This window comes from Halictus rubicundus, chromosome 8 (assembly GCF_050948215.1).
Source record: "Halictus rubicundus isolate RS-2024b chromosome 8, iyHalRubi1_principal, whole genome shotgun sequence".
Taxonomy (NCBI): domain Eukaryota; kingdom Metazoa; phylum Arthropoda; class Insecta; order Hymenoptera; family Halictidae; genus Halictus; species Halictus rubicundus.
Window position 1 is genome coordinate 1276523 of NC_135156.1, and position 25807 is coordinate 1302329.

The following is a 25807-nucleotide window of genomic DNA, read 5'->3' on the forward strand; positions in this document are numbered from 1 at the left end:
AAAAACGATTGCTACCATAGGTTTACTGAATTTTACTAACATTTCCAGTGTTTGAAATCTTCGGATCTTTCGCGGTTTAGGGTAGAGTACCTCATGAGGTATTGAAGATACGAAAAAAATGTTTAAATGGAAAAGGGCCTAGCCGATTAAGATGGTCAAAACTGCCCTTAGAGGTTTTTCAATGATTAATGAACCATTTGAAAGCTGACCCAGAAAAACCCCTCTGAGCAAAATTTCAACCCTCTATCTTGCCCGTGAGGGTAGTTACAGGGTAAATTAGATTTCGCGCTTTTCCACGCATTTTCCACACTCTGATGCTTCCTAAAATTCTGAAAAAAATGTGGCATATTTTGGATCCTAAGACAGATTTTTTAGAATTTTTTCAGATTTTTTTCTTGCAAACTGTGGTCGCAAAAAATGAAAAACCTCAAAAAATCGGAAAAATGTTCATTTCTCAAAAATATGAAAACATGCTATTTTGCTGTTTAGTGCCCCGATAAAGTACCATAACAGGCAGTGTCCTAAATTTTTTTTAGATTTTTTGTTGTGGGCACTGTTTGTCAAAACAAGAAAAACCTAATTTTTTCGCCGTTTCTGCTATTAGGAGGAAAGTTACACTTGTTGGTTTTATCGCAGGTATGTATTAAGTCATTTTAAACATTATTACATTGAAACAAGTAAGTGTTTGACCTAAAAAATGTTTCAAGAGAAAAAATGGATTGTATTTTGTGCGGTATATACCAGAATGTTCGTAACGTTTACAACATCGCCGGTTGGCACAGCGGGTAGGGCGTCCACTCGCCCTCGTACCCTCGAAGAGGTAGGACGTGCCCCGAGCGCAGCCTTCCGACCCAGGCACCCGCGCGGTAGCGATTTTCTAAAAGCGTTCAAAGTGTCAGCGCAGCGTAGAAGTTGTGTGTCCCAAGCAGTGCAGTAACTTCGTAAAAGTGAGTGTCCCCAGTGGGGTAAAATTCAAGTGCAATATAGGGTCACACCTATATTATAGTGCAACAGGTCAGTGAGTGAAAAAAAAAACAGAAACACAGACAAGCAGCACAATAGAACGTGTGTCCCAGGACCACGTGTGGGCGGTCGCCCCTTCAAATGTAGAGGGCATCAAGCCCGAGAAAGCGGAGCAAAGCACGTCACCCAAAACGAACAGCCCACGAGAATCTAGCAAGATTGCCCACCAGGACACCTCACAGTCAGCAAAAACGAAATGCAGCTTCCCAGCGAGTATTTTGGAAGATCCGCAGACATACAGATTCCTAAGACAGCTAACAAAAAATAACGGAACCACAAGGAGGATCAACCCCACGCCCAACATCACAAAAAGAAAAACAAGCCAATCCAAAGCATTAGCAAACATAGAGATGGGTAAAATAAAAAAGCCGCCCACCCCCACACAGCCACTAAAACCCGAAAGGAAAGATACGATCTCCAGCAACAGGATAGACGAATTGCTGAAACTCATCGCTAATCTAAACGCGACAATCGAAAACCTATCCAAACAGCTCGAGATAGAACGTAACAAAAACAACACAGGAAGCCAGAGCAGATTTGCCGACACAAACAAATTCGCAGCCTTGGATCTGGACAATGCACAAGAACCATTCCCGGCTTTACCTGAAATAAACGTCCCCAGAAGACAAAAGGACGGCACCGTAGCCGGACATAAAAGACCCTGGACAAGTACCGACGCCCAAAAGGCTATAAAAAAGACCGAAACGGACATACAGCCAACGCCAAAGAAGCAAACACATGGGCCGCAACAAACACCAGATACAACCAAGTCAGCAGAAATAGAAACATTGGCAGGGACCAGCACCGACACCAGCCAGGCCCTAACACCACCACCCCTACCAGTAAAACATGGTCAGCAGCCGTCTACTAAAGGAACACCAGACCTCAAGCCACCCCACTCAACACAAAATCCAGGTAGCCTCGCGCAAATCACGCCCTCACAAGCTAATTCAACAAACATTGTAAACACACGCACCCATAAACCGCCCCCAATCACTTTACATATAAATACAGTCAGACCTATAATTGAGATACTGAAACAAAAAATACCCAACTTTTCTCTAAAAAGAATAAATAACAATAAACACATTTTAAACACGCTCACTTTAGACAACCACAAAACAGCTTGCGAAACTTTAAAACAACAAAAGATACAATTTTTCATATACACCCCCAAACCAGACAAAAACATAACAGTCATGTTAAAAAACATAGAGGGAAACTTCGAACCCACGGAAATCTTAGAAGCATTAATAACAAAAACATACCAGGGGTTACATTCCTGTCGGTAAAACGCTTCACAACAAAGAGAGCCATAGAGGAGGGCAGAGCCCTACCCCTATTCCTAGTGCAATTGTCAGCGGACAGCACAATAAATAACCTGAGCCAGGTAAAAACCATTTTACACACCTGTGTAAAATGGGAAAAATTAATAAAGAAGGACCGCATCCAATGCAAAAGATGCCAGCGCATTGGGCATGCGGCATCAAATTGCAATCTGGAATACAGGTGCGTCAAATGCGATCAACCGCACAACCCGGGCGAATGCAAAAGATCCACCGCTTCACACACCGAAAAAATAGAGACACCCCCATACTGCGCGAATTGCAGAAGTCATGGACACCCCGCCTCATACAGAGGCTGCCCCAAAATAAAAGAAATGAGGGAATCAATCGCGGCCAAAAAAGAATCAGTTAAAACAGTAATCGAAAAAAAAACATCATAAAATCAAACTTCATAAAAGCCGGAATATCATTCAGCTCGGTAACAGCTAACACCGCCACGAAAAAACCACCCACCCAAGCGCACACAGCTCATACACACTGCACAGACACCGTACCCAACCAACAATCCCAAAACAACTTACTCGAACAAATAAAAACTATAATCGACGCCGCAGTCAACACACAAACAGCACATTTACGCACACTAATACAGGACAACAGCAACAAAATCAACATAATAGCACAAGCACTAGACATAGATCCCTAAATGGCTCATAACATAGCAAACATCACCGCACCCACATCAACAACCCCAAACACCATATCACTTCAAGAATTAAAAATAATAGAAATTAACGTAAACTCCCTCATTTCAAACAAAAAAGGGCAGCCCTCACCGACTTTCTCCGCACACACGAGCCGGATGCGGTCCTTCTGTGCGAAACTAAACTAAACCATAGGGACCGCGTTAACTTTAAGAACTACATAATGGTAAGGAATGACAGGCCCAACTCGAAACAGGGTGGGGGAACCGCAATCCTAATCAAGCGCAATATCAAATTCAGAACCATCCAGCTAAATAATAACCTCATCTCATCGCTCGAGGCAACAGTAGTAAAAATCAAAATCCGACAAAAAAACCTGCTCCTAATAGCAGCATACGCCCCCAGCAGTAATAAGAAAGAATTTACAGCAGACCTCAATACAATATTCGAAAAACTATAATTACACAAATTAAACAACTATTATCTACTGGCAGGAGATTTAAACGCAAAACACTCCGATTGGCACAACAACTCAAATAACAACAGAGGCATCACCCTAAAAAAATGGCTACAACACAATGAAATACAATACAAAGTAACTCTCCTTAACACCTTACTACCATCCTTCCCAAATAGCGGATCATTCATAGACATTTGCCTGACAGACAACAGAATTAAATTCCACAGACTACCCGCACCAGGAAGACTTAACACACATGACTACGACAGTGACCACAGGGCTACGGAAATGACAATCACCCTAGACTCAGACGAACCACTAATAATAGATGAACAAAACCATACCAAGAAATACAATTACAGCAAAGCAAACTGGCAAGACTTCCAAGCAGACCTACTAAACACAGACAACACAATGATACCTAACACCAGAAACCTAACAATAGACGAAATTGACAATTACATAGAAAAACTGAACACAAGCATCAACTCCGCGATAGACAACACAATTCCACGCATCTCATATGATTACAACTCGACAGACAGATACATCACACCGACCATAAAAAAACTAAAAAAACTAAAAAGCACACTAATAACCAGACTAAACAGAATGACAACAATCACCAATTACACCACAGAGAACGACACTCAAATAGCACTAACCAAATACACACTAAAAATAATTAAAAAAGAAATAAAAAAAGCCTTCCAAAGATCCGTAAGTGATCACTGGAGAAAAAAAATAGAAAACATCTCTACACATAACTCCAAAGAACTATTCCCTTCAATAAACAAAATATTCCGCGCAAAAGAACAGAACACCATTAATACTCTAAAAATACACAACACCAATGCAGATTTGATAGCAAACGCAATCATAGACAGTATAAACACACAAACAGACGACAAAGGCAACCTACTAATCATGGACATAAACGACAAACTGAACGTACTAGGGGCTCACTTCGAGAGCGCCCACACACAGAATAACAGTATGGGTAAACCTGAACTGACAGACATAATCACACAAAAAATAAACACTCTAAAAGCAGAAATAGACGAGGACAGACGAAACGACATAACAGTATGCACCTTCTCTGACACAAACAAAGCAGACAACCCAAACACAGACGAAACGCCGACAGACTTCTCCACCTCTTCATACGAACTTAGATTCATACTAAAAAAACTGAACAACAAAAAATCCTCAAGCTTCGACAATATTCCGAACATCATCCTAAAACATCTACCTCCACGATTCATCTATAACTACGCCATAATCTTCAATAATTGCCTTAATAGGGCACACTTCCCGACAGCCTGGAAAACTGCCAAAACAATATGCCTTAAAAAAAAAGACAAAGACGATAGCAACCCCGCCAGCTACCGCCCAATAAGTCTCCTGCCAAATATTAGTAAAATTTTCGAAATAACAATAAACAATGCAATAAAGACAGTCTGCGCAGAAAAAAAACTTATCCCGGACACACAATTCGGTTTTAGAAGAGGTCATTCAACTGTACATGCCATCTCGAAATTTACTGCAGACATCTGCTGGGCAAGAAACGCGGGTGACTGCGTAGGAGCAGTATTTATTGACCTGGAGAAAGCATTCGACACGGTATGGCTGGATGGTCTGTTTTACAAGCTAATTAAGAAAAACTTCCCCCCTCACCTCATAAAAATTCTTTGGTGCATGGTGCACAAAAAGAATTTTCAGGTAGTGGAGGGAACCAACACCTCCCCAAGGAAATTCGAAGTCCGCAACGGACTACAACAAGGCGCGGTCAATTCCCCCATCCTGTTTAGCCTATATATGAGCGACCTGCTAAACCTGTACGACCTAAACAACGACAACCAAAGAGGGGCATTAGCCTACGCAGACGACCTCCTGATCTACATTAGCGACAACAAACCCTCCATATTACAGACTAAACTACAAGACCTATTCGACAAAATACAGGACTACTTCGATTCATGGAAATTAAAAATAAACACAAACAAATGCGAAACAATCCTTTTCAGACCGTACATTTCAAAAATCTCAAACGCAAACGGAGACGTACGCACGAACGCTAAACACTTCCACATACGGGATAACAGAGACTCTAACATCAAAATCCCCCACAAAAAGGTTGTACGTTATTTAGGCGTACATCTAGATTTTAAGTTAAATTACAACGATCACGTCAACACGCAAATTGGCAAGGCGCAAAAAGCCTTCGCAGCAAACAAAAGACTATTTTATTCTAAAGACCTCGATGCAGGAGTCAAAATCCTATGTTATAAAATGTTAATCAAACCAATAATTTACTACGGTTTTCCCATTTGGTTTAACATAAGTGCCAGTACCATGGAGAAAATCCGTCTCATGGAAAGAAAATGTCTTAGAGCCTGCCTAAACACATATAGAACGCCCGAGTCCAACTATACGAAATACATAAGCAACCACAACCTTCTACACAAAGCTCAAATACCCAGGATAGATATACATATGTTAAAACTAGCCAAAAACCACTGGGCGAACACACGTGAAATACACAATAACAGTCTAATATTCAGTTCCACATACCCCAACCCATTATACCACGAATACACGAGACACACAGGATACATACCGCCAGAAGCATTCATACACCTAGACAACGTAGGACTCATACAAAACCCACACGGCCACCCAATAATATATCACTACAACAGAAAAAAACTTCAACAAAACATTACCATACAACAACAACTGCAGCATCGACGACACCGACATGCGTTTCCGACACAAACTTACAAAATTCGACACAGAAGACGACCACAGGAAAAACACAGAGAAATACTGGTGGCTTGACGAACCACCATAATTCAGTGCAATAGTTAAGCCAAAGCCCCGTAGACTAAGTAATCCGAGTATTATTAGCACCATCCGCAAGCTTAAGTTAAGTTTAAGTTTAAGTTTAAGTTTAAGATCAGACCTGGCTCAGGTTAACACAAATAGTAATAATCAATCGGTAATTACACAATAAAGTGTAATTTAGTACCATAAACACCGTAACCTAGCACACCAAAAACGTATGTACAGTTCTATTCAACCGTGCCCCCTGTACATAATCAACACCGCTAGCGTATAAGAAGATTTAGTCTTAAGTAATAAGTACCACACGTGCAATAAGTGCAAAAAAAAATATATCAACCCCACAAACAGCGCGTGACCGGATTCCCGGTCCTTTAGTTTAGTCTATAAAGTTATTCCTCTGTTATACTTTTTTTTTAGCGTTTAAGTTTATTGTTCCGCAGTGTAAATATGTATATATGTCGCTTTTTGTTTGTTAATTGGCACAATAAACGCTTTGTTAAAAAAAAAAGCGGTTAGGGCGTCGGACTACGGAGCGGATACGCTGGTGTTCGAATCCCGTCGGTGGGAAAGTTTTTTTTCCATACGTCATCTTTATTTTTTCAATTTCTTATATGGTTTATTCATGTGATTTTAACAATATTTATTTAATGTTTTAAAAATATTGAGATAACATTTTTAACTAAAATACATACAAAAATAGTTTCGCAGTATCTATTATTTCCTCGATTCTCTAATTGTATATGTTCATCATTGCGGTCCTGTTTAACATTGTTAATATTAAAATTCATTAATCTAGTTTCTAAGCCTTGCGTCTCCAGAAATTAGGGAGGAAATAAGAAGAACTATGAATAAATAACACGCAGCAAAGTATTGGTTTTTGTCAAATTGAGAGAAAGGGGCTACATACTACCACTATTTTGAAAGTGAGGTATCAGGTACAAATAAGCCTAAGCCATTCCTCTTTATTGTAAGGTACATGAGGAAGTAATTCCCGTTTATAGTTACTTGAATGAAAGACTTGTTCTGTGGACATTTATGATACGGATCAGGAAGTTCATTATTTTCGGTGGGATGCAGAGGCAATTCATAGTATACTAGGTCAAAAGTACCAGCTCCTACACAAACAAGTAGACAACAAAACCTTTCCAAAAATTGGAAACAATTGGAACTGCAAAACGACTCCATTTCAAACAGTATCCTCGGTAGATACTCTTGATTTTCTGGAAATGACAGAAGTAGATTTAAAAATTCTTTTCACGGAATCTTACCAATTTTCACAAGCAATTTCATATCTGGCAAAAATCGTGGACGAACACAATAATATAAATATTAATTTATTGCCTAATCCAAGAAAATAATATCATTAAATTCGAAGTAAAATCGGAGTGATATAAATAAAAGTTAGTTAAAAATTTTACCTCAATATTTTTAAAACATTAAAAAAATATTGTTAAAATCACGAATAAACCATATAAGAAATTGAAAAATAAAGATGACGTATGGAAAAAAAACTTTCCCACCGACGGGATTAGAACACCAGCGTATCCGCTCCGTAGTCCGACGCCCTAACCGCTGTGCCAACCGGCGATGTTGAAAACGTTACGAGCATTCTGGTATATACCGCACAAAATACAATCAATTTTTTCTCGTGAAACATTTTTTAGGTCAAACACTTACTTGTGTCAATGTAATAATGTTTAAAATGACTTAATATGTACCTGCGATAAAACCAACAAGTGTAACTTTCCTCCTAATAGCAGAAACGGCGAAAAAATTAGGTTTTTCTTGTTTTGACAAAAAGTGCCCACAACAAAAAATCTAAAAAAAATTGAGGACACTGCCTGTTATGGTACTTTATCGGGGCACTAAACAGCAAAATAGCATATTTTCATATTATTGAGAAATGTACATGTTTCCGATTTTTTTGAGGTTTTTCATTTTTTGCGACCACAGTTTGCAAGAAAAAAATCTGAAAAAATTCTAAAAAATCTGTCTTAGGATCCAAAATATGCCACATTTTTTTCAGAATTTTAGGAAGCATCAGAGTGTGGAAAATGCGTGGAAAAGCGCGAAATCTAATTTACCCTGTAACTACCCTCACGGGCAAGATAGAGGGTTGAAATTTTGCTCAGAGGGGTTTTTCTGGGTCAGCTTTCGAATGGTTCATTAATCATTGAAAAACCTCTAAGGGCAGTTTTGACCATCTTAATCGGCTAGGCCCTTTGACGCCGTCTCGTACCAAATTGCTCAATGGCCTTGCGATGAATGCGTACCCCTTTATAAATTTCCGGAAATACCCGTTTAGCCCCAGAAAACTTTGTATCTGTTTGATCGTCGTTGGTTTCGGGAATTTGGCGACAGCGTGCGATTTTCGCTCGGACGGTCGAATCTCGCCATTCTCGACTATGTGCCCTAAGAATTCTACCCTGCTCTGTAATAACACGCACTTCTTCCAATTTATCTCGAGGCCCGCCTCTCTCGCCGTTGCAAGTACCTGCGCTAGTTTTTGCATACCGGACTCGAGGTCGACTGCTGGTACGATTAAACCGTCCACATACGTTAGTACTATTTTTTCGTTGATTAGTTTTCTAAACACGGCATCGATAAACCTCGCGAAAACGGCAAGTAAATTACATAGACCGAATGGTACGCGCAAAAATTCGTACTGCCCGTCGGGTTACGACAAACGACGTGAATTTACGGCTGTCTTCACTCACCGGTACGTGAAAAAATCCGTTTTTCATGTCAAGCGTGCTGAAAATCCGCGCGCCCTGCAACGCGTCGAGCTGGTCTTCCACTATCGGTAGCGGATATCTATCTTTCACGATCTTTTCGTTAATCTTTCGATAGTCTACGCACAGCCGTTTTGAACCGTTTTTCTTGTTTACCAATACGATCGGACTCGCGTATTCTGACAGCGACGGTACGATGCCTTTCTGCATCCATTCCCCGATTTGTTTGTTCACCAGCGTTCCCTCCGTCGACGCTAGCCGTCGCGCTCTTTGGTACACCGGCTGTTCGTCCTTTACTACTATACGCATTTTAACGTTCGTTTCGCGTGTCTTTTCGGGAACGTAGTTCGCGACCATCCGCTCGACTTTACCCTTCACCGCGGCATCGCTAATATGCGTCATACCTACCCCGTCGACGTCCTCTATACATTCAATGCGGAATATATCCAGAATATCTCTGTCAGCCGTGCGCTCTTACCCGCTTCCCCCTATTCGCACGACCCCTTTGTTTATTGCGACGTTTACTTTGCTTAGAAAATCTGCTCCTATAAGTAAATCGTATTTTAACAGTGCGTCCGGCACGACGTGCGCCGTGATCGGATACCCCCTCGTCGATCGCGATGTCTGTCCTGAAACCACCCCGCGTCTTTATATTTCCGGACCCGATTCCCCGGAACGCTACCCCGCCATTCTGCAATCCCGGTGCGCCGATTTTGTCGTGGCATTCGTATCGATGAGAGCTGTCAAATTGAGTCCGTTTATTCTCACCGATTTGCAGGCCATCTGTCCAGAAATCTGTGCTACCAGGTTCTCGTTCCCTGCCGTCCCTCCACTGCTCTGTTGTGGGCACCTCGGCGCGATGTGTCATCATCGTGTCAACATCGCAGGCCGCGATCCCTGGCTGGGCAATTTCGGCTCAGGTGTCCCATTTCACCGCAGTTATAGCAGTTCCCAGCATCTTTTCTCGGGGCCCTCCAGTCTCTCTGCCGGTGCTCCTCCGTCCTTGTCGGTGGGTTCACCCTCAAACGGTCTACCTCCGTCCTCGGCGGCGGATTCGCCCTCCATCGGCCTCTATCCGTCCTCGTCGGCGGACTCGCCCTCCACCGATCTCCTCGGAAACTGCTTCCCTGGCTCGGCTGTGGTAGTGCGAGCTTCTCGAAAGCTCGCAACATGGCCTCGGGGTTGCTGAAGCAGTACATGATCGCCTGGTTCCTTAGCGTTTGGTCCGGAATGCCTTCCACGAGATGGTCGATAAGCTCGTAGGAGTCATTGATCGGCACCCTATTTGCCTTGATCATCTTATCGTGGTAATAATCCACAAACGGCTCGCCCATTTTCCACGTCCGCACCTGCAGTTGTCTCAGCGCTTCACTTCTGCTCGTACGAAAAAAGAACATTTTCCTATATTCGATCAGCAGTGTGTCGGACGGCATCTCCACGAATTCGGCGCGTGACTGCAACCATTCCTGCGCCTTCCCTCGTAGTCTCATTCCCATGAGTATTTTTGCCTCGTCGTCTGACAGGTCGTACGTATTTTTTAATACTCTCAGCTGCCGTGACCAGATCGGGAAATCTTGGGACTTTCCTTCAAAATACCTTAATAGCTCTGCGACAGATTTCACACTCACGTGTACTCTTCTTGTTTGCGGCCATGACCGCTCTTCCGCTACGTCGCTTCCCCGTCCCGGTTCCTGAGCGCGCTCGCTCTTCAGGTTTTCCAGTTCCTGAGCCATTCTTCCTACCACCCGCAGCAGATGCTCCATTCCTCCGACCAGTCTGCTAAAGGTCAATGCATATCTCGCAGCCCGACCAAGGCCAGGTATAAAAATCCCTATCGACGACCTACCGACCATGGACGTCATAAATCAAAAATCCTTCCGATTGTACCCACCACTTTCGTAATTTTTAAGCCAGCCGAATGCAGCACATGCGGAACCTTGTACACCGTTAGCGTACTAAGATGTACAACCGTAGATGCTCGCGAACCAAATGTTATACGTATATTTCCACTTTTCCAATTTTCCACTATTTCCACCAGCTTTCGAACACCCCTTGCAACTAATGAATTCTAATAATTTTAAACTTGTTCTCCGGAGTTTTGACTTATAATTTAACTATGCTAAAATTGATTTGTGAAGCTGATATTCATCGTTCCATCGTTAAATTAGATTATAGTTTGAACCATTACTTCTTAACATTACAACTCAGATGAACAATATTCTTTTCTCTACTTCGAACATGGATTGTGTGCGGATGCTGTCGTGGCACCGGCGGCCGATGCCACGCGGCCTCTGCCAGGTGGCGGCCGCCGGTGCCAGGCGACCTGTGCCAGGCGGCCGAAAACGGATGCCCAACGGCTTGCCCAGCTCTCGGCGGATGCATAGGCATCCCCGGGGTGTAGAGGGGAGTAAACTGTTCGGGAGTTAGGTAGCGAACCCCCGCTGTGTGTGGGTCTTAGCTTTTGTTGCGAGCATCTCGAGCGCCTTCTCAGGTTGCTTTTTATGGTTCCGGTGCGTATGGATTAGAAAATCGTGGTAGTATCCATACTAACGTTCGCCTCCGGCAAGTATGAAGAGACCCTAATTCGCTGCTGTGCCTCGCGTCTCTCCCAGCGTCTTCTTCGCAGATGTACCCCAGAAACGGCGTGTGCTCCTGCATCAACTCGACCTCGGGCGGCACTTTTATCTACTGCCCCGACGGATCGTGTTCATTTAGCCGCGCTATCAACTCTACTTTTGTACCCGCCGCCGATAATTCGCGACTCTCCAGCAACTCTTTCAGCCTTAGGATTGTAAAATCCGTTGGTTTACTTGCCATGTCATCTGCGTACCTTTCCCGACTTTATTTGACTGAAAACTGGTTTCAGGTTGTACGAGCCCCCAAATTATGTAGGAATAAAGCCGGCTGACTGGGTACGCAGATATTTATTGGCAATATAAAATATAATTCACAACCCGTTGACACTGCTATTTGTTTGTTTTATTTTCACACACGACTTTTTTACACCAAGCACACCTAGGCAATCACAATCACGACTCTAATCCTAAACTTTACTGACTCGACTATGATTATTTCGACAAAACCCGACTATACAACTTTCACCCTCTATTTCTATCGTTACTCTGTCCCCGATGCCCGTCTGCCCTGCTTTTATAGCGTTCGTCTTATTTGTTTACTGCCCGGGACAAAGGCCGCTTGTCCTAGGCGCGATTCGTCCTAGCGTTTTTCGAGCGATCGTCAAAACGTCGCACCCCTTGCGTTGTTTTGCCGCTTGCTCAGGTGACTCGCGCCGCGAAGGTTGCGGAGCAACGCCTGCTACCTTCAAACATTCGGCGGTTCTTTCGTTCGCTGTTCGGCGCAATGTTCGTCGAAATGTTCAGGTCTGTACGAGGCCTAATATGCTTTGTTGGTGCACTGAAAACCCATAATGGTTTCGTCAAGTTGTACACCAGCATTCATGGAGCGTAAATATATGTTGTGGATTCGTTGGTGATAACTAGACTGCGGTTTTTTGCATTTATGAAAAAAATGGGTAACCACAATTTAAAGCAGTGGACATATTAAAAAGATTTAAGGATATCAGCGTATTGGTTTCAGCTTAATAAAGTAATTAAAAGAAGAAAGAAATTTTTATTTCGCTCCTGTGTCTTGCAATCGATGCAAACATTTTTTATTTTGCATAAAGATCCGCAGTCTATTGATAAGATATGAATTTTTTATACTCAAGGTCACTTGAAGGTGATAATATTACAGGTCATTGGATTCGTCTTGACCTCGACTATCATATAGCGATAATAAAAATATATTATTCCATTTAAAAAAAACTTCGATGACCTCAAAATCTCAAAAAATTTAACCTGGAACTTTTTAACCTATATGTTTTCCTCTGAAATTTTCTTTTATCATAAAAAACAAGCGAGATATTTTAGACGGTCGCGTTAGGCGAGACATCTTGTGTATATAACCAATATACGATTATGTACTATTATTTTATACATATACAGGGTTTCCAGTTTATCTGGAAATCCAGAATATCTCAGAAACTACGAAAAATAGTGAAAAAATGTTTTAACAAAAGTTATTTAGTATGAAAGGAAGCATAACGTGATATAAACAGTTTTCTTGTTGGTGAAAAAATGATGGAGATTTCAAGGTCAGGTTATTTTTTTTAAATACAATGCTATATTTTTGTATACAAGGCATTATAGTATGTATAACTTAATACGAATCCAATGAGGTGTAATCGATATCATTTCTGTCTACAAAAACGTGAAAAATCGTCGCACGTTTACAAACATTCTGGGAATCACTAATCACATGGAGTGTAGCTGACCAAAGGTGTGCAGCATAGATTACGATGCTTAGACGATGATTTTTCACGTTTCTATAGACAGAAATGACTTCGATTGCACATCGTTGGATTCGTATTAAATTTTACTAAAATACCGTGTATACAAATATACAACATTCTATTGAAAAAAAAAGTAACGTGACTTTGAAATCTCCGTCATTTTTTTCACCGACAAGAAAACTGTTTACATCACATTATGTCCTCTTTCATACCAAATAACTTTCGTTAAAAACATTTTATCGCTATCTTTCGTAGTTTCTGAGATATTTTGGATTTCCAGATAAATGGGACACCGTGTATGCATACAACATTTGCGTATATTTGCGTGAATCTATGACAAAATAGTATAGTGAAGCAGTAGGTTAGAGTAAGATAGTAGACCATGAAGACAATGTTATCTGTTTCAATGCTTTGCTTCGAGTGCTGTCCGAGTCCCTTTCGATACGATCGATCCTTCATATATCGATTCACACTCCTGCAGGATCATTGTTCTTCCTTAGGAAAGTTGACCAGGTTCTCGTTACAAGTGTTCGTTATATTTTAGTCTGCTCATCGTAAAACAATATCGAGAGATATAAACCAGTAATTGCATGTGATATTTTAGTATAAAAATAACAGAATAGGTTAAACATGAGAACACATGACGTGCGAACAAGTTATGCGAAAACGGAATATTTCTATAGGATTTGTTTCAGCAGAAGAACAGAAAACAATTGAACGACTGTATATAATAGAATGTAGAAACAAAGGAAAATAGTCAGCATAGACAAACGTCGCGTTGCACACTGGTTCAAAATCGATGAATTAGGTGTTCACAAAGATTTTAGCATTATTTCATGTCAAAGCTGTAATAAAGTGGGTCATTGGATTCGTCTTGACGTCAGCTATAACATTATTAAGTAAAAAATATATAGTGACAATTAAAAAATCAAGGTGATATTAATATTTTACTTAAAAAAAGATTTTTAATTTTTTATATTCAACTTTATAGAAGAGTAATTACTGATTAATTTTTCTTGGAAACACTTTCTTGTCAGAGCATCGGAAATGCCCGAAAAATCACAATAACCTGTGAATAATCAATGATATTTAGTATATTATTAAAACAAATGGTGATATTTGAAATGTGTCTTCACAGGTGTAGGTATTTCTTATAAAAAGACTCACAATATTGCCATATACACATTCCATGGACCTGTATAGATAAAAAGAACCCTTACAAAATTGTTTATAACTGTTACAATATAGATTTTGGTTATTGAAATGGTTGTAAACCATCTTTAATTCAATTAACTGTTACGAAGAACTGAAATTTCTTATAGTATGTTTCTTATAGTACAATGATCGCTGAAATTCACAGGAGAATTGACTATGACAGTCGGTACCCTTACACCGCCATTTCGCGGTGATTAGCACCGCGTTACGCTGCTACCTGGCCACATTCTTTAGCTACTAATAAAACAATAAACGACATGTAAAGCAGTGGTATTGTTCAAAATACTATCCACGTTTATACTAAATGCTTATATTTCTACAAAACAAGCCAGAATTCCTTCCGCCGCATGCCAGGTACAAGACTATCTTTCATTACGCATAATTATTGTTAAATGGCAAAAAGAAAAAATCCTAAAACACGTATCCCCTGTCTTGGATCAAAGATCATACACCCGAGTTTACATTAAACTGAACTAATAATAACTAAGAGAAACTGCAAAAAATCCAATTTTTAATATATTGTGTAACTAGGGATTGCAATACCGGACCAAAAATGCAATACCGGTATTCGGTATTTTTTTAAACGTTGTACCGGTATACCGGTATTAATACCGGTACTAGGAATTTTCATGAAGGTACAAAAACTCAGTTGTTTAATAGGAAAAAAAAATAACTAATTTATTGATTCGATATTTTTGAAATGTGATTGTAAAAAACATAATGCATCTATTGAACTGTCATTAAGCCTTGAACGTATTTTTCTGCACAAATTACTTGCAGTTGAAAATGCTCTTTCCGCATCCACGCTGGTTGGTGGTACTGTTAATAATGAGCGATATACTTGCTCTAAATATTTGCCTCGATGTCCTTCATCCTCTAACAACTCGGTCTCTCGTCTGATGGTTTTGGATAAATCTATTTTTTGTATTATTTTTGTATTATTGTTCGTAGCAATTTTTTTATCTATAGCTAATTGTAATTTCTTCTCGAGAGATAATTCTTTTTCGATATCAACATCAACATCATCTTCAACGAATTCTTCTGGATAGGTTTGTGTTTGGTTTTCATAAATGTTTTTGTGGAAATTGACGACGAACTTAATTAAATTTGACCTTGTTAGTTTCTTTTCTTCCTTTCCGTTTTCTTTTTTAAAGTCGTTATAATTATGTAAATACCTTAAAATATTTTCTAGGTCACTATGCCTTTCCTGTATACGAATTTTCAATGCACTGTATAATTCCTCAGACAGTGGCGTGTCCTGATCTTTAAGTGATTGCAACATAAAATTTATTGCTGCATTCGCTGTTAATAAGTTGGAATCCTTCCGACATAATGCTTCCACAGTCAGTTTTATTGGATGCAGAGCTGATACAGTTTTTGATATTAAATCGAATTCATTATCGGGAAAATTAATTTGTAAATTTAAGTCAATTAATGCTTTCTGAATTGGATTTTTTAATTTCAAAAATCGTTCCATCATCAATAACAAACTGTTCCAGCGTGTTTTAGAATCTAATATTAGCATAAGTTCTTTTTTTATTTCAGTAAGTACATATTTTTGTAAAACAGCACTTTTAGTAGGGGAACGTTTAAATATTTTAACAACTTTTCGAATTTTCTTAATTATGGGAAGCAATTCTTGGTAGGTTAATATTTCGTCCTCGTTACTATTATCTTCGTCATATTCAAATGAGGTACTTTCAACAATTGTAGTACTATTTTCTTCATTGTCACTCTCTTCGAAATCAGAATCAGAAGTTTCTAAATCCAGAGTATTTTGCTTCTTCTGCTCTTGATTTTGTTGATATAGCACACTGATTACTCCAAGTTGAATTCCATGAGCATAGCACAATTGCTGATTTGCATCAATCAACTTCCCAACTTTTTTCATCACCGTTGCTCCATCAGTAGTTATGCAGACAATATCTTCTTTTAGAGATAATCCATGTTCCTCCAATTTGCAGTTGACTACTTCTACACATTTTGTAGCTGGCATACTTCCTGAGACATGTGTGAGTCCTATATTCCAAATTTTCTTTTCTGAATGAATATTTATATTTAAATAACGTCTATTTCGTACACTTGTCCATTCATCAAATGTGAGACTAAATTTTGTACCATTTAATTTTAATTCTGTTAATTCTTTTTTCAGAGAATTGCGAACACTGTTACTATAGTTTATAACAGTTCTTCTTATAGTATTAATAGATCTTGGAATATTTTTGAAACCTCTTGCAATCAGTGACTTTCTCAATTCAACTGAAGTACAAAACACTCTGAACGGCAAACCATCTAATGCTGTCATTCTAGACAGAACTTCATCGAAACAGTCGGTTTTTCTATTGAAAAAATCTGTAATTTGCGATGTCTTTGGTTTCGTAATATCATTTTTAGGTGAGTTAGAATTTGTCTCGGATTCTTTTCTTTTCAATAAATTAATATTATGTAGTGTTTTTAAATGTGTATGTAGTCCGCTTGTACTTCCTCCAAAAACTTTAATTATCCTCGAACATGTTTTGCATCTCGCCAGCATACTTTTTTCATCATATAAATAGTAAAACCAAGCCGAAGTATTATCGGCAGATTTTCTATGTTCTTTGAAGTCATTCGTATTATTCATTACGGATAAATGAAACTAAAAACATATACATACGTTACACGTGTAAATATTTTGAACAATGAAGCATAATATATAATGTGTCCTTACCTATGAAAAAGAAACTCACCAATTTAAAAAATATCTAAATGTATAATATAAATATTTAAAACACTGCGCACAATTTCACTAGGACAAACGGAAGAGACAATTCGTTCGCAGTCGAGCGACAACTGAACTGTGTTCATCGAGATACGCGCCTTTACAGGCAGAAAAATGCCTCAAACGTTGTCGTTCATCGCCACAATGTTGCAAAGAATACAGCGGCATCGATACCACGCCGAAAAGAGCGCAGCGGCATCGGTACCACACCGAAAAGAGCGCAGTGGCTTCAGCAGTCACCGCGGCAATGTGCTTTGATCGGCAAGCACAGATACACACATCATGAGCGGCGAACGTATTTCAAATAAGAGCAAATGCCCCAAAAAAATATTTATTATTTATAGCTAATACCGAAAATACCGGTATTTTAGCTTAGCAAATACCGGTTTCACGAAATTGCAAAATAGCACGAAATACCGGTATTCGGTATACCGGTATACCGGCATTGCAATCCCTATGTGTAACCCCTTAACCAACAACTACGTGTGAGACACGTGGTCTGGTATTCGGGGCAAAACTGATTATCACGGGCCTAGCTAGTAGTACATCGGTCGGGTCAAATGTAAATATTACGGGCATGGCCCCTGGTACAATGATCGAGCCAAATGTAAATATCACGGGCATGGCCGTGGAATGGCTCGAAGGCTGCGCGATCTTGTTTACCTTTTGGGCCCAGGCTGTAGAAACGTAAATCGTAAGTTAAGGGGTTAAACAAAGAACTTTTGTCAAAATTTTCTTGCGCTACTACATTTCCCATTAGAAAATATACAATTTAAAAAAAAATTAATTTTTTCGACCTCTGGTTTCCGAGACATTTCAAAAAATGTAGTTTTAACCCCCAACTTTGAGGGCTGTTTTCACCCTTTCAAAGTAGATGGATGCTGACAAAAAAAAACGCACGTCAAATATTTTTCGAAAAACTATATCTCACATAAGATTTATCAAAATCGGCTTATACCAACTGAATATGTTCTCTTGTTAGTTCCATTACTACCATATATATTTATATAAACATATGTTTAGTAATGTTAACAGGATGGGCCGCGCTAAGGCGTGAACAAAGGGTTTTGCAATCCCAGATTATAAAATTATAAAGGTCGATCGTCGCCAGATGTAATTCAATAATGCCACTGTCTTTAGAATCTACAATTCCAATAAAATAATAGCGGATTTCCCCGTAATTTGGAAATCCATATGCGTCACCATGCGAAGGTAGCCTCGCGCCTCAACCACAGGCACATACCCCTGGGCGTACCCCTTCGCTTTCGCGATGTAACAATCGCCGTCGATCATTTCATTGTCGCTCGATCGTGAGTTGCCCGGGGAAACATTTATGCCGAGAACCTACGTACCAAGATACACGAGAACAGAACTTTGCGTTCGCAACAAATTAAAATTAGAAAACTGTCCGAAAAATTGTTTATAACATTGTAAGTTATTGTTAAATTTTTTATTTTATACATCAACGTATTCTACGTATTGAAAACAGCAAAAATTTGAGAGGAACCATACGCCGCAAATGAACCATTTCGTTAGAAAAAATTGTAAAAGATTTCATAATGTTTTCAGGTCAAAATGCACATTGCTAGATGTTCTGTACCTTTAAGGCGGTGGGCACGGCTCAAGATTGTGTGAGTGCATCCCCTCCCTAGTTCCGCACACGTACCCGAGTTTTGCAAGGGTACGGGAGGCCCGCTCTCATTTGTTAACAATGCAAAAATAGTACTGTTCTGTAGTCAAAATCGCTAGATAAAAGTTCAATCTAGGGTGAAAAGGTCCTCATAAGTCGTACTTTTGCGTTTTTTAGCCGTAATTTGCAATATTCAGCAGCATACTGCTTAATCGAGTGACATTATCGTAAATATCGAGAGATTCAGAGCTCGTATGGAGTTCGTTGGACCTTTCCACCCTAGCGGGAACATATAGGAACTCAATGCCACGCCGATCACGTTGTATGCTTACGTATCAAACAAATGAAAGCGGGCACCCAGAAAAATTAGATCATTGAGTATTTCATCAAAATATAGTTCCGACATTTTCCGCTACGAGCGCTGTACTATGTTCCCGATCTGTCTCATCGTCAGTAGTCACTGTATCGGTAAAACAGAGGCCTATAGGAGCATGCGCGGCGCGAAAGCGTGGATGGCGTGTACGTGTGCGACGGCGATCGCAAGGGTCCGGGATGCCTGGAAATATTTCCCAATAATGCAGAGACGGGACTTTTCCATAGTGAAAAGAGCTAGATAAAGGTTCAATCTAGGGTGAAAAGGTCCTCAGAAGTCCTACTTTTGCGTCATCGAGAAATGATTAGCTATATTCGGCAGCATGTTGTCCGCCAGAGAGGCCTGTAGGAGCATGAGCGGCGCGACAACGTGGATGGCGCTGTCGTAGCTTCGTTCGAATAGCCGTGCCGCGGCACACTCACACACCGCCTGATCAGCGTGTACGTGTGCAGACGGCGATCGCAAGGGTCAGGGATGCCTGGAAATATTTCCCAATAATGCAGTCACGGGACTTGTCAATGGTGAAAAGAGCTAGATGAAAGTTCTATCTAGGGTGGAAAGGTCCTCAGAAGTCGTACTTTTGCATCATCGAGAAACGGTTAGCAATATTCGGCAGCACGTCGGTTCTCAGGGAGGCTATGGGAACAGACATGGCGGCACACTCACACACCGCCTGGTCGGCGTGTACGTGTGCGACGGCGATCGCAAGGGTCCGGGATGCCTGGAAATATTTCCCAATAATGCAGAGACGGGACCTTTCCATAGTGAAAAGAGCTAGATAAAGGTTCAATCTAGGGTGAAAAGGTCCTCAGAAATCCTACTTTTGCGTCATCGAGAAATGATTAGCTATATTCGGCAGCATGTTGTCCGCCAGAGAGGCCTGTAGGAGCATGAGCGGCGCGTCAACGTGGATGGCGCTGTCGTAGCTTCGTTCGAATAGCCGTGCCGCGGCACACTCACACACCGCCTGATCAGCGTGTACGTGTGCCGACGGCGATCGCAAGGGTCAGGGATGCCTGGAATTATTTCCCAATAATGCAGTCACGGGACTTGTCAATGGTGAAAAGAGCTAGATGAAAGTTCTATCTAGGGTGGAAAGGTCCTCAGAAGTCGTACTTTTGCATCATCGAGAAATGGTTAGCAATATTCGGCAGCACGTCGTTTCTCAGGGAGGCTATGGGAACTGACATGGCGGCACACTCACACACCGCCTGGTCGGCGTGTACGTGTGCCGACGGCGATCGCAAGGGTCTAGGATGCCACTAACCATTTCCCAATAATGCAGAGACGGGAGTTTTTCATAGTGAAAAGCGCTTTAGCCAATTAGCATCTTGGAAGGTTGGATAATACAAGGATGTGAATTTTCAGTAATGGCACTAGATAAAAAGATCAACCTGACATGCTGAATCCCTCAAAAATCCCTAAAAATTATTGTTCGCGAAATGTAACAAATAGTTGGGCAAACTATATTTATCAATTGATTTTTTCTAGTTTTTATCTCCAGATAAAAATGAATATATTCTAAATATTTTCTGTAAAAATTTGATTTCAATATCTCTAATGGTTTGAAAGCAACCTGTTGCGAATTAGTATCTTGCGTCGATGGCCCGCTCCATAACATTGACACTGGAGGGTGTCATAAATTAGCCCTCCCACGACACTGTCTCGCCGAAGACGAAAGAACTTTCCTGTAACCTCAGTGCAAAACACAGTCATTCTCTAAAATCTGAAACATCGCCGCTTCGCACGAATGTACGATTGCCTAGTAAATATGATCCAAATTATATCATGTTTGGTGTCAATTTTATCAGGAAAATTACACGAATGTGTTGAGAGAAGTTTCATGAATATATTATGAAAAACAAAAGAATTGGGACATTGCATTAGTATTGTTTCACCGATATACCTGACCCCGCATAATGTTACACTCTTCGGCGGTCTAGCTTCTAGCCCCTTCGAAGGGTAGACACTTGGGTGCGTCATAAATTGGCCCTTCTCCGATAGTGTCCTGCCAAAGACGAAAGAGCTGGCATGCAGCCTCGGTGCGAAACACAGTCATTCTCTGAAATCTGAAACATCGTCGCTCCGAACAAATGTACGAATGCGTAGTAAATATGATACAAATTATACCATGTTTGGTATCATTTTTATCAGAAACATTCCACGAATGTGTTGAGAGAGGTATCATGAAAAAATAAGGAAAAACAAAAAAAATGATGACATTGCATTAGTATTGTCTCACCGATGTACCTGACCCATGTTACACCCAACGACCGGCACACCGAACGGTCAGGCCGACTACGCTTGCAATGTTCCGCATTTTATATGGATTTCTGTATGCATTGTCTGGCCGGCCTGACAAATCTTTATTTTAATCAGAATCTTTATTTGCATTAAATTTTGTATTAAATTAAATTAAATTAAATTAAATTAAATTAAATTAAATTAAATATTTCTGGAATTCCGACGAATTTGTTTCGAATGAAGTTGCATACGTATCGATAATATCATTAAAATATCCTCACGAAGTTAACGCACTCCTCAAAAAATTGTCATAATTTACCTTCTTGTCATACCTTCTAGGCGTATGTAACTTCGTAAGTATATTTTAATGATATTATCAATACGCAGAGTTGGGCAAAATAGTTATCGAAATAAAAATTTCGAATAACGAATGAAAGATAAAAAAATTTGTATTAAAATTTGAAAGTTAAAATTACAATCTCATTAAAGACGGTCCAAATGCTCTAGATAAGCTCTAGAAGTCATTCGTATTAACAATATTGTTCTGATTAAAAACATAAAAGCATAAAAAAATAAAAGCATGTATTAATAAATAGATTAAAAACATGAAGCATCATTTGGACTGTCTTTAATGAGATTGTAATTTTTATCGTAACATTACGTATCGGTGAAACTTGTCCTAATCCCACAGGCATTCTGTGCCCCTTAGCTCTTTTATCTGGGGTTATATTGGGAGGGCTAGTTTCTGACACCCTCAAGCGTGTACCTGTCGAAAGACCCAGAAGCTAGACCGCCGAAGGGTGTAACATTGTGCAAGGTCAGGTATATCGGTAAGACAATCCCGATGGAATGTCATAATCTTTTTTGTTTTCCATTATTTTTTCATGAAACCTCTCTAAACACATTTGTGGAATGTTTCTGATAAAAATGACACCAAACATGGTATAATTTGTATCATATTTACTACGCATTCGTACATTTGTTCGAAGCGACGATGTTTCAGATTTCAGAGAATGACTGTGTTTCGCACCGAGGCTGCATGCCAGCTCTTTCGTCTTCGGCAGGACACTATCGGAGAACGGGTAATTTATGACGCCCCCAAGTGTCTACCTTTCAAAGGGGCCAGAAGCTAGACCGCCGAAGAGTGTAACATTATGCGGGGTCAGGTATATCGGTGAGACAATACTAATGCAATGTCCCAATTCTTTTGTTTTTCATAATATATTCATGAAACTTCTCCCAACACATTCGTGTCATTTTCCTGATAAAATTGACACCAAACATGATATAATTTGGATCATATTTACTAGGCAATCGTACATTCGTGCGAAGCGGTGATGTTTCAGACTTTAGAGAATGACTGTGTTTTGCACCGAGGTTACAGGGAAGTTCTTTCGTCTTCGGCAGGACAGTGTCGTGGGAGGGCTAATTTATGACACCCTCCAGTGTCAATGTCACGGCACGGAGTTATAGAAAGCAAATTTTTACTGAAAATATTTAGAATGCGTTCACTTGTATATAGAGATAAAAACTAGAAAAGAATCATTTATTTAAATATAGTTTGTCAAACTATTTGTTACATTTCGCAAACAATAATTTTTACGGATTTTCGAGGGATTCGGCATGTTAGGTTGATCCTTTTATCTAGTGCGAACCATTACTGAAAATTCACATCCCTGTATTATAGAGAAATGGGTTGCGGAATTCCAGACCCTTCCAGCCCTCGTAGGCACACGTACACGCCGACCAGGCGGTGTGTGAGTGTGCCGCCATGTCAGTTCCCATAGCCTCCCTGAGAAACGACGTGCTGCCGAATATTGCTAACCGTTTCTCAATGATGCAAAAGTACGACTTCTGAGGACCTTTCCACCCTAGATAGAACTTTCATCTAGCTCTTTTCACCATTGACAAGTCCCGTGACTGCATTATTGGGAAATATTTCCAGGCATCCCTGACCCTTGCGATCGCCGTCGGCACACGTACACGCTGATCAGGCGGTGCGTGAGTGTGCCGCGGCACGGCTATTCGAACGAAGCTACGACAGCGCCATCCACGTTGTCGTACGTCCGTACATTCTCTCTTCCTCTGTTTTACCAATACAGTGTGTTGCTCGATACTGAACTTTGGAAAACGTTCCTAGCTCCCCTACTGGACAGAAATGTTACTATTTAGCTTCCTCTAGCGGCCGTTCGTTCTTTCATAGCGTGACGATCATTATTGTGTCGGGGCATTTGGAGCTTGCCCTGGTCAGGTTCGGTTCCCTCCCCTTAAACGTCGTATTGTGCTCATGTAAGAAGACGCACGCACACCATTGAGTCAACCCTCATCGTTCAGGTAGATCCTACCCAAGCGGCAGAGTAGTGGTAGGGGGTTACCCTGAGATCGTCGACAACTCATTTCACCGACACTGTTTTCATCGACACGATTTGACCGACATTAACTTTCGTGGACAGTATGTTTTCATCGACATGGTCAGATAGCCGACAAATATTTTCATCTACACGGTTTGACCCACACTATGTTTTCATTGACACGGTCAAATCGTCAACAAATGTTTTCATTGACTGTCCGTATTTACCAACGGGTTTGAGTTCATTCGTTTCCACGAACTGATAGCTACTTAAGAAATTGTTATTATACTTCCCAATTTGTACCTTGGCTATATCATGTGTACTTTATCGACAGCCACAATTTCAAATCTGACCCAGACCTATTCTTATTATTTTTTCGATTCCATATTCTAGATCTAGATAATGGCCTAAAAAATATACAAAAATATGACCATCCCCTTTTCCATGGCAGACCACCGAGCGTAGACAGTATTTTTCAAGTTGAACCCTTACTTTCCCGGTAGTGAAGGCGCGGCCCACGCCTCTATGTGTAACTCTATACAATGAAAACGTTATGAAATCCTTAACAATTAACTCAAACTTTTTCTGTTGTCAATGCGTAGAATGCGTTAATGTATAAAAAATTAACATTGATTATCAATGTTATAAACAATTATGCACATATTTTATACAAATCTCCAACGTCCCAAAGGTGTAGAATCTCACTGTGGTAGACTTTAGGTATAACTTGTATATGTATAGTTCCGAAATCAGTTATAACAATAAACATTATAGCGTAACTGAAACTGCCCCGTCGAGACAATGAAATCGATTACATGGTCTCAAAGTGGATTATTTATTTTTAAACTAGCACGAGAACGTGCTGTGTCGAATTGATAATTATCCGTTGTTTCATATTTTCTGGTGTAGTGGGTACTTCTTGATAAACAGCATTTTTCAATGCTCCCCAGAGAAAAAAATCCAATGGTGTTAAATCCGGAGAGCGAGCTGGCCAAGAAACTAATCCTCCACGTCCTATCCACTTATTTGTGTAAAGTTCGTTCAGTGCATCTCTTACTCTCCGAGCATAATGTGCTGGACATCCGTCGTGCTGTAACCACATCATCTGGCGAACGTTTAGTGGTACATTTTCTAATAAAGCCCCCAATCTACTTCGTATAAAGTGTTCATATCGTTCGCCAGTAAGATTTCCATCGATAAAATGCGGTCCGATTATTTGATCACCAACGATTCCACACCATACGTTAATTGACCATTGTCGTTGGTGCTCAACTTGTCGTAACCAGTAGATTTTTTTCTCTGGGGAGCATTGAAAAATGCTGTTTATCAAGAAGTACCCACTACACCAGAAAATATGAAACAACGGATAATTGCAGCATGTGCTAGAATAAGAAATGATAAGACATGCACGTGATGCAGGGATACGAAGATTGGGACAGGGATACGAAGTCATCAATTCGAGCATCTCCCGTAATGTAATAAAGTTTATTTTACTACCATATTTGAACTTGCATGACCTTCAATGATAACTCGCTGAATTCGTCTCAACACTGGCTATCAGATCGTGATAAAAAAAAACATAGCATTCCATTTAAAAAAATAGAGTTGACCTTGAAATCTCCTCTATGCCTCCACCCACGCCGAAAATGTTTGTGTCACAATATGTTCCCCTCTATACCGTGTAAGTTTTCTATATAACATTTTTTCATATTATTACAAATAACGGCAATATTCAAACTGGACATAGTTATTGTCCCACCCTGTATACAGGATGGTTCACGCAACTTGCACAAATACATAACTTCCAAAGTATGCGTTGCACGAAAAAGTTTT

General features: G+C 40.2%; 1 protein-coding gene across 2 annotated transcripts in view; it reads left to right on the forward strand.

Moving 5' to 3' along the window:
* LOC143356647 (uridine phosphorylase 1) overlaps positions 1-25807 on the forward strand; it is a 163307-nt gene that overhangs the window by 113681 nt on the left and 23819 nt on the right. The window lies entirely within an intron of this gene.